The sequence below is a fragment of the Impatiens glandulifera genome, chromosome 3, assembly GCF_907164915.1.
Source record: "Impatiens glandulifera chromosome 3, dImpGla2.1, whole genome shotgun sequence".
NCBI lineage: Eukaryota > Viridiplantae > Streptophyta > Magnoliopsida > Ericales > Balsaminaceae > Impatiens > Impatiens glandulifera.
This window is the reverse complement of record NC_061864.1, coordinates 40632224-40646899: the sequence shown is the minus strand read 5'-3', so window position 1 is coordinate 40646899 and position 14676 is coordinate 40632224.

Genomic DNA, 14676 nt, shown 5'->3' with positions numbered 1-14676 from the left:
CATTAAGATCTCTTCCAAGTGCGTGGGACATAAAGACAATGGTGATGAGGGAATCAAACTACCTAAGCAAGATGAAACTACACGATGTATTTGAAGATCTTAAGGCATATGAGTTTTAAATGAGATCTAGGTCTGAAGAAGAAGTCTCAGCCTCAACCTCAACCAGAGCATTGATCACATCCACAGAACCGGTTGTACCTGCACCGATCAGAACCGCTGAACAGTTCACCGAGGATGCCATGACAATGCTTGCACAAAAATTTGGGAGATTCATGAAGAGAGGCCAACCGACAAATAACTACAACTACGGTGATAAATCAAATGTAAGATGTTATAGCTGCAACTGTTTGGGACATTTCAAGTGGGAATGCAGAAAACCGAGGAGAGATGACCGGAAACCGGATAATCAGAATAACCGAAATAACTATCAACAAACTGGTGAAGGGAGTGAGGTTCAGAAAGCACTGATAGCCGATGATGGAGGTAGCTTATGGGCTCACAGTGATAGTGATGATGATCTCACATGCCTCATGGCAAATGAGGAACATGTATTTGACTCTCCTTGTGAAGAATTTACTAAAGATGAGTTATACAATGCATTGAATGATATGGTAGCAGAATATAAGAACCTATTAACCTTATTACCTAAGCAACCCAACTTTAGAGCCGACCTCATAGTACCCATATTGACCGAACCAGAGATCATACAACCTGATGAAACCCCTACCTTAGAAACCGAGTCAGCACCTGAACCATCACCTAAGACCGAACAGTCTAATGAGCCAGTTCAAGAGTTGACCGAGGAAGAAAATGCCCGACTTCAGTATAGAATGGCCGCATATAAAAGATCTAGTGAAATGGTAAGAAAGATGTGTAGTTATAAAAGACACCCTTTTTGCATGTTTGGTCTAGGATACAAAAATGATAGATCCAAAATCCAAAAACACTTAGACAAAACAAGGCTCTCAAAGGATGATCTTCCCTTTGTAAGTTTTGTCAGAAGTTCCTTAACCGCTGAAGAGGAATTGACCGCCTATTAAACGGAAGACAAACTAACCTATGTAGGTACAACTGATTCTGAGAAATGGCTTCACCCTGAGAAAAGGAAAGTTAACCAGCTCAAAAATAGGAAAGCCAACCCACAACCGCATAGGACAAACCAAAGATCACCCCCACACAAGGCCTTCTTAGGAAAGCCGAAAGACTCAAAACCGAGTGCCAGAAAGATAGTTAAAACCTTAACTAGGAAAGCTGTCCGATTTGTCAAGGTCTGGATACCTAAGGGACTAATCGCTTGTGGACCCAAGTAAATGTGGGTACCAAATAGTTGTAAATATGTACATTTTGCAGGATATAAAGAAACGACTAGGAAACTCTGAATGGTACTTGGATAGCGGTTGCTACAGACATATGACTGGAAACAATAACCTTCTAACCGACATCAAAATAGAAACCGGTGCATTAATCACCTTCGGTGACAACTCAAAAGGTAGAACTGTGGGCAAATGTAAGATTGTCCATGGTAACCTAACAATTGATAATGTACATTTAGTTTAAAATCTACGTTTTAACTTGCTAAGTATTAGTCAAATGTGTGATACTGGATACACTGTAGAATTTCTTAAACATGCATGCTTAGTTAAGAATTCTCAAGGCACCATACTACTAACCGGAAATAGGCTAGGAAATATTTACAAGGTAGACTGGAAAACTAAAGTAGAATATCCTGTTTGCATGATAGTAAGACCGATCAAACCTAGTTGTGCCATAAAAGACTAAATCACTTAAACATGAAAACCTTAAACTATATTCACGGTAAAAAGTTGGTTGAATGAGTTCCCGACATAGTGTTTAATAAGGATAAGGTTTGTTCAGCATGTCAAATGGGTAAACAATTTAGGTCAACATTTAAGAGTAAAGGAAACATCCAATCTAACCGGTGCCTAGAACTTCTTCACATGGATTTATTTGGACCGATTCAGGTCATCAGCCTAGGAGGTATGTTTTACACTATGGTAGTTGTTGATGATTATTCTAGGTATACATGGGTAATGATAGAAAAATTAAGTAAATTAATTTTGGAACCGGCCAGACGAACTAAACAGAAGTTAACCTTCATGTGCAGGTACTCCTAAACCCGTATGAACAGGTTGGCGTTTTAAAACCGGCTGCTACTATACTTCAAAGAAACCAGTTTCAAGTTATCAAGTTAAAGATCAGAGAAACCGGTTTTCACTTTCTCAAGCAACCGGTTAGCCAAGACAGAAACTTTCATTCCAACCGGATCATACTGCACAAGACACAAAAACCGGATGGTTCAGAACAAAAGTCAGAAGATTCAAACTTTAAGAGTGACGTACCATGACGGAAAGAAACGTGTCTTGAAAGAATAAAAGAAGATCGGATCCGATCGGAAGCATGCGAGGAAAGCAATGATGCTTTATTGATCTGAAATTGACAACCGGAAGTGCATGTTCAACACGTGTCCAAATCTGAAAACCGGCTACGTCATCTTTTGCTCAGAGCTACCTGCATGAATGCCAGGTGTTGAGGAAGATGAAGCGTGCAAGCAACCGTTCTGCAGCAGGCGTGATGATGATCGACCAATCCGCAAGAGAGAGAAGAAAGTAACCGTTGGAAACTTTCAGCTATAAAAGGAACATCAAACGTCTTCATTTAAAGCAGTAGTAGCAGTTGTGAGCATTATCAGTTCTGAAAGTTGTAAAGTATTAATCACGAAAAGCATTAAGTTCTAGAGAGATAAAGTCCTATACTATAAAACCGGTGTGTCTAAAACCGGAAGCCTTTTGTGTGTTGTTGTGTTGAGTTGTTGTATTACATCAAAGTGTGAGTTTGGTGTAACCGGCGAGTAGCGAAGTTGGGCTCGACCGGCAGTATTGTTGTAACTCTAAAGAGTTAGTGGAGATCCTTCTCATAACCTGAGAAGAAGGGGTGACGTAGGAGGGTTTGCTCCGAACATCCATAAACAAATCCTTGTCTCGTGTATTTTCCTTTGCTTTTATTACTTAGCCTAACCTCAAACTAATCATACTCCTAAAACCGGTCACTCATATCCATAAAACCGACTCCTCCTAAAACATCATCTAAAGTCGCATTCGTTGCTTCAACCTGAAACAGACATTTCCGCCCTTGAACCCGGTTCAAGAGTCTGTGACAGTTTGTGCAGTGCTGAGAACGGTTATAGTCTCTGACCGGACTATCACCAAAGTGTGTGTGTTGTAAGCGGCCTCCCTTACCGAACCCGGAAAACACCTCGGTCCTCCAAGGGCGTCCCCGATCCTAACAAGTGGTATCAGAGCGAGGTTCTTAGCACTCAAACAACCAAAGAAGATGGGAAGCATGACCCACAGCGACAAGCCGCCAATGCTAAACAACGAAGCGTTTAGCAGTTGGAAGAAACAGATGTATATACATCTGATTACGTTAGATGATGAGATGAGCCGAGTCCTGAAAGAGGGACCGATCAAGATTAACAAGGAGGAAAACCAATGGACGAGTGAAGATCGAAGACGGAGTAACCTGGACAACCATTGCATGAGGCACATCTATAAGGCTATAGATAATAACACTTTGAATAAAATATCAGAGTGTGAAAATGCAAAGGAAGCCTGGGAAATGATTATTCAGATCCACGAGGGAAACGAAAGAACCAAGGAGAACAAAATCTTGGTGGCTACAAAAAAATATGAAAATATACGAATGAAACCGGGAGAAAACATGAAGGAATTCAGCAACCGGTTCACCAGTGTAGTTAACGAGCTTCAAACACTCGGAAAGAAGTATGACAGCCGAGAAGTGATCATCAAAGCTCTAAGATCCTTGCCAAGCACGTGGGATATTAAGATCATGGTTATGAGGGAGTCAAGCACCCTTGGGCAGATGAAGTTGCATGATGTGTTCGAGGACTTGAAAGCCTACGAATTCGAGATCAAGTCTCGGATCGAAGATGAAGCATCCACATCAACCGCAACCAGAGCTTTGGTTACATCGGTGGAACCGGTGGCTCAAGTATCAACCGCACCGGCTCCAGTCAAAAACACCGATCAAATTACCGAAGATGTGATGGTAATGCTAGCTCAGAAATTCGGGAAATTCATGAAGAAGAGCCAGCCACCATCTAATAATGATTTTAATTATAACTATGTAGATAAATCAAACAAGAGATGTTATAACTGTGATGGTTTTGGACATTTCAGGTCAGAGTGTAGAAAACCAAGAAGAGACGATAGAAAACCGGAAGGAAATTATCAAGGAAACAATTATCAAGGGAATAACTATCAAAGCAACCAGTATCAGGGAAACAACTACCAAGGGAACAACTATTGGGGAAACAACAACAACCAACGAAATGACTACCGAAGAAACGATGATCAACATGCTGATGAAGGAAAGGAGATTCAAAAGGCGCTCATTGCATCTGATGGAGGAAGCGAGTGGGCATACTCCGACAATGAAGATGGTGAAGAGAAAGTAACCTGCTTCATGGCAAACGACGAAGAGGTATTTGACTTTTCCTCTGATGAGTTTACCAAAGAAGATCTGGTTTCTGCACTCAACCAAATGGTTGCTGAGTTTAGAAACATTTCTGCTTACATACCAACTCCAAAAGAAACTAAAACCGAACAAATAAATAATGTATATGATAAAACGTGTGAAATCGAAATGTATGAACCGGATGAACTATTCTCAGATAATGAGAAGATAGTTCAACAGGTAACCGAAACCGATGAACGAGCAATGTACGTCACGGCTGCGTGGGAGAGATCACGTCAAGCAGTGAAACAAATGTGTAACTACAAAAGACACCCGAAATGTAGGTATGGTATCGGTTATGAACCAAATAAACAAAATGAAACAAAACAACCTAACGCGATGAAACTCACGAAAAACAATCTTCCATTTATAAAATTTGTCAAAAGTTCACAAACCGAAAATGATCTAAAACCGGAAGAAACGCTTAAGTATGTAAGTCCTAACGAATCTGAAAAATGGCTTCATCCTGAGAGAAGGAAAGTCAACCGGAAACCAAGTGAATCTAATAAAACCCGACATCAAAGAAGTCCATCACCACATAAGGCATTCTTGAGCAACAGCCAAGAAGTTAAGCCAAATATTATCAAAACAATAACCGGGAAAGTAATCCGACTCATTCAAGTCTGGATCCCAAAGGGACTAATCAACCATGGACCCAACTGAATGTGGGTACCAAAAGGGTGTAAATAATTGTTTGTTACAGGTCAGGAGGAGCAACCGGCTAAAGAACTCAGAATGGTACTTGGACAGCGGATGCTCAAGGCATATGACCAGAAACAAGGAGCTACTAACAGACATCAAGTACGAAACAGGAGTAGTCATCACATTCGGGGATAACTCAAAAGGTAAAACCGTGGGCAAGGGTAAGATTGTCCATGGTGAATTATCCATAAGTAATGTATTATTGGTAGAAAAACTAAGCTTTAACCTGTTAAGCATAAGCCAAATGTGTGATGTGGGATACAAAGTTGAATTTCATAAAAACTCATGTTTAGTTAAAACCAAGACAACGATGTTCTTCTAACCGGTAACCGGATATGAAACATTTACAAAGTAGATTGGAAAACTGATTTCGAAAAACCTGTGTGTATGATAGCCGGAAATGATCCAAACTGGCTTTGGCATAAACGGTTGAACCACTTGAATTTCAAAACTATTAACTTTATCTGTTCCAAAGAACTAGTTCATGGTTTTCCAAAAGTTAAGTTTTCAAAAGATAAAGTATGTGCTGCATGTCAAATGGGGAAACAAGTAAAATCATCTTTCAAAAATAAAGGAAATTATCAATCTGAACGATGCTTAGAACTCTTGCATATGGATCTGTTTGGTCCGGTTAAAGTAACTAGTTTAGGAGGCATGCATTATACTATGGTAGTTATTGATGATTACTCCAAATTTACGTGGGTTACCTTTCTAGCTTCTAAGAATCAAGCAACTCCAAACTTGATTAAACTGATTTTGAGAATACAAAATGAAAAATCTATTCGAGTGAATAAAATCAGAAGTGATAGAAGAACTGAGTTTATAAACAGTAATTTAACTACCTTTCTTGATGATTCCGGTATTAGGCACGAGTTGTCTAGTGCCAGAACTCCTCAACAAAATGGCCTGGCTGAGAGAAGAAACCGAACTCTCAAGGAAGCCGCAAGGTCAATGATAGCCGATTCGGGTATCGCTCAAAAGTTTTGGGCTGAAGCTATCAACACCGCTTGCTATACACAAAATCGATCTTTAGTAACTAAACGGTTTTCGAAAACTCTTTTTGAAATTTACTTTGATCAAGTTCCAAGTGTACGGTATTTTCGAATTTTTGGTAGTAAATGTTTTGTTCACAATAACGGCAAGAATTACTTGACCATTTTTGATGCTAAATCCGATGAGGGAATAATGTTGGGATATTCAGCTGTGAGTAAAGCCTACAAAATATACAATACTAGGACTTTAACAGTTGAAGAAACCGCACACGTTGTTTTCGATGAATCGGTTGAACGAAACACTGCATTACCCTTCGACCTTCACAACAGAATGGAAAATTTCAATATCTATTCTGATGATGAAGACGAGGTTCCGGTTTTTAGACGCTTTGTCAAGGACCAAGCGGTTGATGCTGAAATTCAGCCTGATCAAGCTGCTTTACCGCAGAAAGTTGACGCTTCGGTTTCTACTGAAGAAATCGGTCGGTCTGAATCTGTTCAGCCTACCGATCAGTCTAACCTTGATCAGCCAGCCGAAAGCTTGGTAGACACGTCTCAGATTAACCTCAGAAGTAACAAAAATCATCCTCTTGAGCTAGTAATAGATAACATATCCTCACCCGTCCGAACTAGGCAACAAAATTTGGATCACTATGGAAACTCTGCTTTCATATCACAAATTGAGCCGAAAAAGGTGGATGAAGCATTGTCAGATCCAGATTGGATTTTGGCAATGCAAGAAGAATTAAACGAGTTTGAGAGAAATAAAGTCTGGTACCTAGTTCCTAGACCGAAAAACAAACCGGTTATAGGTACACGATGGGTATTCAGAAATAAACTCAATGAAGACGGTTTAGTTACGAGGAACAAAGCCTGGTTAGTGGCTCAAGGCTATAAACAGGAAGAAGGCGTTGATTTTGAAGAATCATTTGCCCCTGTAGCTAGACTTGAGGCAATTAGAATATTTTTAGCATACGCAGCTTTTAAAAACTTCAAAGTTTATCAAATGGATGTTAAGAGTGCTTTTATAAACAGTAAAGTAAATGAAGAGGTGTATGTTAACCAACCTCCAGGTTTTAAAAATCCAGAACATGAAAATCACGTTTACCGGCTGAATAAAGCCCTTTACGGTTTGAAACAAGCTCCAAGAGCTTGGTATGATACTTTAACACAATTTCTATTTGATCACAAATTTACAATAGGTTCGGTAGACAAAACACTTTTCAAATTTGAAAGGAAGGAACAAATTTTACTTGTTCAGATTTATGTTGATGATATCATATTCGGGTCAACCGATCCAAAATTATGTGAAAAATTTTCGAAAATGATGACTGATAGATTTCAAATGAGTATGATGGGGGTAATGAGCTTCTTTCTAGGACTTCAGGTTAAGCAGATTGAAGCCGGAATCTTCATAAGCCAACCGAAGTACACAGCCGAACTGCTGAAGAAGTTTGGGATGGATACATGTGCCGAAGCGGCTACGCCAATGAGTCCTTCCATGAAGCTGGACAAAGATAATGATGGTCAAGCCGTTGACATCACAGCATATCGAGGAATGATCGGATCGCTGCTATATCGAACAGCCAGTCGACCTGATATTCTATTTGCGGTTGGAGTGTACGGAAGGTTCCAAGCAAATCCAAAGCAGTCTCATTATACAGCGGCCAAAAGAATTTTAAAATATCTAAAGGGAACTCAAGAAGTGGGACTTTGGTACCCAAAAGACTCAAGCTTCAACCTTATAAGCTATTCAGATGCCGATTACGCAGGATGCAAAATCAACAGAAAGAGTACAAGTGGAACCTGTCAGTTCCTGGGTGACCGGTTAGTCACTTGGAGCAGCAAGAAACAAACATCTGTTGCAACCTCAACCGCAGAGGCGGAGTACATAGCGGCTGGAAGCTGCTGTGCACAACTCCTCTGGATCCAACAGCAACTGAGGGATTTCGGAATAGAAGCAAAGGAGTCTCCAATCTTTTATGACAACACCAGCGCCATAGCGATTACATACAATCCGGTGTTGCACTCAAGAACAAAGCATATCGACATCCGACACCATTTCATCCGGGAGCATGTTCAGGAGAAACACATCCGGCTGGAATATGTCTCGACCGAGCAACAAGTAGCGGACATCTTCACAAAACCTCTACAGGAAGCTAAGTTCTCTCACTTTCGAAATATCTTGGGTCTCACTAATCTTAATCAATTGATATAATCATCATGCATGCATGGAAGAAACCGGGATATGTGTTCAGGGAGAAGCTAAAGCTTATCAAACTATATTCAAATAGGCCATTAATAAATCAAATATGCTAACCGGGAGGAAGTCTCCAGTTATGCCCGATCACTTCATAATTTCGAATCAAATGTATGTTTACTATACGGTTGAAATAACCGGGCTGAAGTGGATAAGTCAAATCCAAAGTTGAACAACTGTTGACATTAATCAACTTTTCTTCACAAATGGAAATATCCTACTAAAACCGGTCATGGAAAACCGCTTAGTACAAATGCATTCTGGTCTGATGGAATGAACTTTTCCGGTTAACCTGGGATGACTGACTGAGTTTTCATGCATGTCTTGAAAAATGAAGCCTGTAATTAATAAAAACAAGTCTACCACAATCGAGATGACGACATGTGTCCATCATCAAGAGAGGGAGACTCACATCTTGTCAATAGATATTCTTCATCATTGCTATCTTGGTAATAATTAGATTTACCTTGGAAATAAACTATAGTTACTTCAACAAGTTAAGTCTATTAAATAGCTGATGACATCATCAAGCATGCTCAAAACCCCATTAATACCAGCTGAACCCCGGGCTATATAAACTAACTACAGTCCTTCACAAAACTTCACAAGATCACTATTCACAAATATCACTCTTGAGATAAATCCTCTCTCAAAAACATGAACACCAACTCCTTAGCAAAGAAAATCCTGTTGGCAGATTTTGATTCAATCTACCAATATGAAGATCATGAAGTCAAGGAAATGTTCTTAGCCATAGAAAGGAGCGGGCTAAGAAGTTTCCTTGAGAACAGATTCATCCTTGACTACCTCGTAGTCGAAGAACTCTTTCAAACCGGAAAGGAAGTGCACCGAGATATCATCGTTGCACAAGTTTACGGTCAAAAATTTCTATTCAGCGAGACGGATTTCGCTGTATATTGCGGTTTGCCCAATGAAGGGTAACCGACCTAACCTACTCACCGGTGACAATGGAAGAAATGTGTCGCCGGTTCTCAGGATCAGATATCCCGGTTAAACCCTGGGGTGCCAAAAGTCAACTTTCTCATAAGTACCAGCTTCTCTGCGAGATTCTGGGAAAATCTATCTTGTGCAGAGAGAAAAGTTACTATTACACTCAAAGGCTCTTCGAGATGATGATCGCTGTAACGGTTGGGACACCGGTTAACTGGTCCTAGATCATCTTCAGTAACCTGAAGAAGATGCTCCTTTCCAACAAAACCGGCTACGCTCCTTAGCTGAGCGGTCTCTGTGCAAGTCTGGACATCCACTCCGGACCCTTCGTCACTCTTCATCCAAGACATGTGCTCACCAAGGAAAGAGTATAAGAGATGATCGACCGGTGGGAAGCTATCAAAGCCAGAAGAATTCAAGCGGCTGAGGCATCAAACGTTCAAGCGGCTGAATCATCAAATGTCTAAACTGTTTCTTCTTCTTTCCTTTATCTCTTTTTCACAAAACCGGTAATTTTGCTGTACTACCGGTTTTGTACCCCAATTAATGAATCAGATTTCTTTCCTTTTTCAAGTCAAAATCTAAAATATTCAATGTGCCATATCAAAATAAATCATATCACTCTTGGAAACACAAATTCTCATTATCAAAAAGCATGCCTGACTTGACTAGACAAGACATGTCTTTATTCTCTTGGAAAATCACAAAGACATTAATGACTAAGCATAAACGGCTAGATTTTTCAAATCCTATCATTAAATGCTCTCATTCATTCCAGGCTATAAAAGGGGATGATGTTATTCATTTTCAAAACACGCCTCCAAGCACTCCTTCTCTCTGAAACTTGAAAGCTAAGAAAAATCCCTTCTCAAACCTCCATCATCATCATGTCTGCCGAGCTAAGAAACACTCTCATTATTGACTTTGAAGATATCAAAGATAGCGCTTATTATGATTGCATTTTTCAGCATATCATAGATTCTGGGTTGCAGGGCTTTCTTAAGGGTTCAGACACCATCCTCGTAGAGGAGGTGTGTGAATTCTTCAACAACGGTCACATTTTAGATGATGGCAGCATCCGCACCATCGTCGACGGCCAATTCTTCCAGTTCAACGAGGAGGAATTCGCCACCTTCTTTCACCTTCCGACCGAAGGTTTTTCTGATTTTCCAACGCCGTTCTTACCGGCTAAGGAAACCTTTTTCAAGATCTTCTCTTCGTTCTATACTCCTATCAAGGACTTTGGGAAGAAAGAAAATCTCGCTCCTCACTACCAGCTCTTTCACGATCTAGTCCAAAGGTCTATCAAGGCCGAATGCCCAACCAGAACTACAGCCGGGAGGCATTCGACATTATGATAGCCATCATTCGCAACTCCGCCATCAACTGGTCATCCTACCTCTACAACAAGCTGAAGCAGCTTATGAACGGTGCAAGAGGACGGATCAGTTACGCTCCTCAAATCACCCAGTTTCTGTTGTCCAAGCATCGCAACCTTGGAACCGGTGTTCCGGTTGGACCATCCAACACCATCACCATAACCATGATTCATAGGTTTACGTCAAGAATTGAGGAACGGTTTCCTCAAAACACCATTGAAAAATGGTATGAAAGGAGGATGGAAGGAGGATGGTTCACAGAAGACTAATTTTCTTTCTTTCTTTTCGTCTTCTTTCCGGTTTCTGGTCATTTTGCTGTACGACCAGAACCGCTTAATGTTCACCTCATTAATGAAATAGTTAATTTCCAAAGTTTCCGGTTTTTATTCATATCCTTTCTTCCGGTTTTCCAAACTTATACAAAATCTCAAAAGTTAACTTAAAAACTTCCGGTTAACAAGACTTCAAGTGAAACCGGACTCTCAAGCAAAAGTGAAATTTTGAAAAATCTTAACCGCCCACGGTTTAACCCCCCAAAGTTTACCGCCCATTGAATTTCCGCTTTTACCGCCGAAAGTTACGGCAGTAACTTTTGGAGGGAAAATTGGCGCCAAAAGCATCAAATTGACGGTTCATCTTCAAACCGCTCAGAACTGCCATGTATATAAGTTCATATCATCCTATTCAACACTTGTGCTTTCTCTCTCTACAAATCTTCAAATCTTCAAAGCGTTCATCTCTCCAATATTCATCGATCTTCATATCCTCCTCACAAAATCTTCATGGATCTAACCAAAGCTCCATTCCAATGGATGTTACAAGTTGATTTCACAGACATTGATGAACATGTCGAAGACAAGAACAAGGCTGTTCTTCAACTTCTGAGGGATTCTGGGCTGGAAAAATTTCTGTCGGGCCCGTTCATCGTGTATCCGACGGCGGTGACGGAGTTCTTGGCGACGGCGACACTGTCGAAGAGGAAGGTCTCGACGACTGTCAACGGGAAGGCCATTCTCATTACCGAAGAGCTTTTTGCTGAAGCTCTCGGTCTGCCCAACATAGGTTCGGACCTAAAGACTGACTTAACCGATGCAGAGTCAAATGCTGCCCGGCTAGTGGTCTCTTTCTCAGGTCAAGATCTGGTGCTCCACTCCAGCCGGAGAAGTAAGCTAAAACCGGAATATAGATGGTTGGTAACTGTCATCGCCCGGTCAATCCAGGGAAGGGGAGGTAATTTCGACAACCTAACGAAACTGAAACTTAGAATGTTGTTGGCTATTGTCCGAGGTGACAAGGTGGACTGGGGATACGTGATTTACGAAGAATTCTGCCAAATGGTGATAAAGAAAGATGGGGGGGGGTGCAGGCCTTTGCTATGCAAATCGTCAAAATTCTTGAGTTCCTCAACGTGGAACTAGGTGAAGGCAAACTGCTTCCGATCTCCACCATTCTTGACTCCGAGTCTATGATCGAAAAACCGGAGAAGACGATAAAACCTAAATCCTCAAGGACAAAATCGTCCAAGGGAGCCAGTTCATTGGTTCCGGTTGAAGAAGAAACCAGACAGAAGAAACCGTCAAGAAAGGCGGTCGAAGCCGAAGTTCCACCAGAACCGAAGAGGAGGAAGAAGGTAGCTGCGAAGAAGAGCTCAAAGAAACCGGCAGACTCCGAGAAAACGCTTTCCTCGGACAACCCACCAGAAAGAACCGCAGATGTATTCCAACCCATTCCCATCAACACAGTTATTCCCGTTCCCATTCCATCCCATTCTCCAAGGCAAACCGAATCTTCGGGGAGCAAGGAGAACAAGTCAATCTCCAAGGAGGAAGCAGAGGTAAGCATTCTGTTAGGATCGGGGACGCCCTTGGAGGACCGGGGTGTTTTTCCGGTTTCGGTAAGGGTGGCCGCTTACAACAACACACAACTTGGTGATAGTCCGGTTAGAGACTAAAACCTTTCTCAGCACTGCACAACCTGTCACAGACTCTTGAACCGATGTTCAAGGGCGGAAATGTCTGTTTCAGGTTGAAGCAACGTTTGCGACTTTGGATGATGTTTAAGAAGGAGGATGTATAACGAAAGCGAGTGACCGGTTTTGGAAGTATGGTTGGTTTGCGGTTTACGGTAAGACAGCGGGAAATGAAAGCGAAATGAAAGAACACAAGACAAGGAAATTTGTTTATGGATGTTCGGAGCAAACCCTCCTACGTCACCCCTTCTTCTCAGGTTATGAGAAGGATCTCCACTAACTCTTTAGAGTTACAATTTACACTTCCGGTCGAGCCCAACTTCGCTACTCGCCGGTTACACCAAACTCACACTTTTGATGTAATACAACAACTCAACACAATATCACACAAATCACTTCCGGTTTTAGGCAAACCGACTTTTGAATATAGGACTTTATCTCTCTAGAATTTAATGCTTTGTGACTTTTTGAATTTATGATGCTCACAACTACAAGTCCCGAACTACATTGAATGAAGACGATCCATCTTCCTTTTATAGCTGAAAGTAGCTAACGGCTACTTTCTTCTCTCTCTTCTGGATTGGTTGATCGTCATCACGCCTGTTTGCAGAAAGGTTGCTTGCACGTTTCAACTTCCTCAACACCTGGCATTCATGCAGGTGACTCTGAACAGATGATGACATAGCCGGTTTTCAGATTGATACACGTGTTGAACATCCGCTTCCGGTCGTCAGCATCGGATCACCAAGGCATCATTGCTTTCCTCCCATGCTTCTGATCGAATCCGATCTTCTTTTATTCTTTCGAGACACGTTTCTTCCGTCATAGTACGTCACTCTTGAGATTTGAATCTTCTGACTCTTGATCTGTACTTTCCGGTTTCTGTGTCTTGTGCATTATGATCCGGTTGATGTGAAATCTTCTGTCTTGGCTAACCGGTTGCTTGAGAAAGTGAGGCCGGTTCCTGTGATCATTTATCTTGATCACTTGAAGCCGGTTTCTTTGAAGTGGTAGCGACCAGTTCTTGACACCTGATTTCCGGTTCCGGTTTGTTTAGTACCTGCACATGAAGTTTAACTTCTGTTTAGTTTGTCTGGCCGGTTCCAAAAATTAATCTACTTAATTTTTCTATCAATTTCTCCCTTTTTGATTATTTAGAATAAATATTCAAAAATTGTAATGTGTGGCCGGTTTTAAGAAAATTAACTTACTTAATTTTTCTATCAATTTCTCCCTTTTTGATTATTTAGAATAAATATTCAAAAATTGTAATGTGTGGCCGGTTTTAAGAATTTTGTTTTGAGAGAAACGTGTTTGAAAAACATGTGTTTGATTTTTGATAAGTGTATGTTTTGAAAAATATGAGAAATAGGTGAGCTTGTATGTTTGAGAAACATAGAAAGTATGTTTGAAAAACAAACAAATATCAAAGTAACCGAGTTCTGAAACACAGTAAAAACATAATTGTTCAAAATAATTATGGAAACAGAGTTTAAGGCTTCGATGATCCCCCCTTGTCTTGCTCCTTTTCCAGTTCTTTGTCCAGACGTCTTCTTGCTTCTTCTATTCGTGCTCGGTGCTCTCTAGCACGTCTGTCAGCATCTATCACCACACCGGCCCACACACTTGAATGACCGGGGACCTTTTTCCTAAGGTTGAAGTTGGCACAAATTGGTTTTGGCGGTGGACGTGGTGGAACAGTCAAAGGTCTGAAGCTTGGAGTTGCTGCAAGTTCTCCGGTTGTCCTTCTTCTCCGTCTGTTGAGTTCCTCCGGGTCTTCTTCTTCTTCCTCATCCAGTGGTTCCGCATTCAACGCAACTGGTTCGGCTGTCTTCAATTCTGCCCGCTTTATCACGTTTTAATGGCGCT